The 3663-nt window shown below is 34.2% G+C and overlaps 1 long non-coding RNA gene across 1 annotated transcript in view; it reads left to right on the plus strand.

The window, feature by feature from the left end:
- Positions 1-3461, plus strand: part of LOC124390830 — a 31176-nt gene extending 27715 nt beyond the window's left edge. The window contains exon 3 of the long non-coding RNA XR_006926865.1: positions 3026-3461. This is a non-coding gene — a long non-coding RNA (uncharacterized LOC124390830). The remainder of the gene's footprint in view (positions 1-3025) is intronic.
- The last annotated feature ends 202 nt before the right edge of the window (positions 3462-3663 follow it).

Here is a 3663-nt window from a genome sequence, read left to right on the forward strand (position 1 = left end):
GGGTGGAAGATTTTAAGTAGCCTGCTATAGAGCTTTGACCTTAACATTAATGAGCACATTTGGGATGAATTAGAACGCTGACTGCACTCCAGGCCTCCTATCTCTACATCAGTACCTGACTTTACTAACACCCTTAGAGATGGATTAGCACAAATCTCAACAAACCCATGCCGAAATCTTCCCAGAAGAGTGGAGGTTAATTATAATAACAAATGAGTACTAAATGTGGAATAGGATGTTCAAAAACTTTCATCCTTAAGGTGTGTATAAACCTGAGATTATTCACTGCTCTACTGTCAGAGGTGCTGTTATAGAAAAGAAAGTAACATAGCAATGACCAAATTTGATAAGATCAGATGTACATACGCAGTGAGCTAATGTTTTATTACACTTGTTTAGCAATTTATTTTTAAAGGGAACTATTTAATTTGGGCCAATGCTTGACAGTGTATTTTCTCACTAGTATTTTATTTACTAAATAACATATTTTACAGTTTTTTAAAATTATTTTTTAAAAAGCATGTGCAATTAAATGAGTAAATTATAAATACAACACATCTGCAACTAGAAAACTGGATTTAAAGTAAAACTTTGTTTTTTAATTTAAAAAGATCTCCACATCCTCAAATCCATGAACAAAAAGACCTGAATCTTTTCACTTTAAAAAACTCACTAAACTGGAGGAGTGGAGGAAATAGCCTGGGCTATTTCAGCAGGTCCATTAAGGCACAGAGCAGAACAGGTAAATGACTCTATTGACATTAGCGTCCCAGTTCAATCACCGTAATACTGTCGTAATAATCCACATTTTTATACATTAGTTTTAAAAAGCGCTAGTTTCTGCAGGGAAAAAAATCATTTCATCTGGTGAACTATTAGCGTGTAAAAAAGGGGGGGTTAAAGAGTGTGAGAGAGAGAGGCAGACAGAGAGAGAGAGAATGAGAGAGAGAGAGAGAGAGAGAGAAAGAGCGGAAAATAGAGAGCGGGATGGATGGAGAGTGACAAGGTGTGGAAAGCGAAAAAGGTAAGAAAGAAACAAGTGACAGGTAAAATGGATGCTAGGTTCAGACGAGAACAGCACGATGACAGAGATTAGCTGAAATTAAAATTGAGGACAATTAATATTAATGAGACGACTTAAATGGATTTAATATGCATGCCAGAGTGGGAAGAGGGAGAAAGATAGAATGGAAAAGGCATGTTAATCTGACATGTTAACACTAGTGAGCGACAAAATGTCATCTCAACAAGTGAGTTCGATTTTCTTAACTTCACTGTAAAGCAAGTACAGTACAGTACAGTACAGTACAGTACAGTAGTTCCTGCTTCAATGACCAAAATCCTAACAAATGTTTTTACACTTAATCCTGCTATACACACTATCTTGTTAAAAGAGGTGTAGAGACATTAGAAAAAAGCTGGGAATGAACTAGTAGAGCTCAGAGAGAATTCCTAGCTAGTACAGTTTGCTTATGCTGCTATTGTGCTACAGGCTAATGTTACAAAGCTAAGCACATAACGTGCAAATCAAGCAAACAATTATTTCATTTGCGTTTAAATAGTTAGAAGGAGAAATATACGAAAGCCAACACAAACGATAACAAAGCTATTACACTATTACAAAAGCTAAGCCAACCAAAAATTTCCACCACAAAAACGTTTTGAAAGCTCAATAAATTGTATTGTGTAGTAAACTGTGTGATGCAGTGGACATTTTGGGTGCTACACATTAGTAAAAAAAATATACATGACTCCTATACACCTGCAGACAAAAACGCTCACTACATCCAAAACAGACAAACTATTAGCAACAACAAAGACTTGTTTTTTGCTAACATGAACAAAAGCTGTAATGCTCTTTCTTCACAATCTTTAGCTTCACAGAAACAACATCTTAAGGTTAAAGTTCCAGCACACCGGCATAACCATCACATTTCTGCATTCATCAACGTACAAAAACATGTTCACGCCCTAGTTTCTTCTGTCATTCCTCCTATCTCAGGAACATTTCTCCTCGAGACTGTTATTATTATATATTATTCATATTTGTATGACTAAATTATTACTCATTTTCTTCTTTGAGCACTTTTGTAATTCACTTTTGAGGTTCTCATCAGAGCCAGGCGGCAGAACAAACGTGGACGGATACATTTTTTTCTGCCTAAAATAATGCAAAGAGCATATTAAATATATATCAAAATGATTAAATATTGAGTATTAAATAAAATAATAAAATAAAGAGATAATTTGGCTGAAACAGGAACTGCCTTTTCATTAGAACAATCATTTTTTTACTTTTTATACCTAATGCTCACATTAGAGATAAATTATGCACTTATTTATCTTTTTTTTCTACTAATTTGCTTTTTTGATTTTATTTTTATTAATATTTTATTAAAAATGAAACCTTTCTACTTCTCCTAAAAAAGTAATTATCAATTAAGAAACTTTTCTTGTGTATGTAGCTCCCTGAAGGGGTTTTATACAGAACTTTCTGAAAGCAAAACAGAACTGGAACCAGAGATAGAACCAACAGTGCCCAAAAAAGTGTGCCTGATTCACAGGCCATTCTTTGTATTTATAAATGTTTTCTTTTAAATATTGCACACAATTTATATTTCATTATATAATTAGATGCATATCTTCTTACAAATTTTAAACCTGAATAAAAAAGCAAATAGAATCTCAAAATAAGTATTAAAAATGTTAAAACGTGTACATTATTCATTAACTCTTACATGTGGACATTTTATTGTCCCATTTTATTGTCCCTTTTTACAAATCCCAAAATATCTCATATTCCTTAAAGTTAGATTAACAAACAGTGACCATACTTTGTTCTTTGAAACAATCACATAATATCTTATTCTCTTAAGAGTGCATTGGATAATGCACTCCACATTTGTCCTCTCTCTCTCTCTCTCTCTCTCTCTCTCTCTCTCTCTCTCTCTCTATCTCTCTCTCTGAGTTAAACATGCTCCTGAGGTTCCAGTGACCAGTGTTCCTGTCCCTCTCTTCTTCTCAGATCTGCCTGCTTCGTCCTGGCCTGCTTCTGAATGAGGTTCTCTTCGAATGGAGGCCACTTTGTGTAGCTGGGGATGGTTTCACATCAATGGCCAGGGGATCCATGAAATTACGGAGCAACACGGGAACTTTTGAGGAGGGATTTCGGCTACACTTAATGTCAAAATCTGCTACACTGACTCAGGACTACAGGTTGCATTTGATCAGTATCACTGCACACCTTAACAAAGTTTAGCTGTAATAAATGAACATTCTGTGCCACCCAGATGATGATGGGTTCCCTCTTAAGTCTGGTTCCTCTCAATGCCATCTCAGACTCCACTGGCTTGTATATCAATGTCCATTGTTAAAAGTATACACTATACAATAAAAAAATTAATTGAAATTTAATAATTAAAGGTTCTTTGCTCTCTAGGAGAGTTCTCCTTAGACCCTTACTTGACAGCGGAAAAAACAGAAGAACTTACTAAAAAACTGGAAAAAGTATGTATGATTCTCGAGTCTTTAAATGTCCATGCTGTAAGGCTGAAACTTTGAAATAATAATAATGATAATAATAATGATAATTATTATTATCATTATTATTATTATTATTATTATTATTATTATTATTATTATTATTTTGTACAAGCTCCGGGA

The sequence above is a fragment of the Silurus meridionalis genome, chromosome 9 (genome assembly GCF_014805685.1).
Source record: "Silurus meridionalis isolate SWU-2019-XX chromosome 9, ASM1480568v1, whole genome shotgun sequence".
NCBI lineage: Eukaryota > Metazoa > Chordata > Actinopteri > Siluriformes > Siluridae > Silurus > Silurus meridionalis.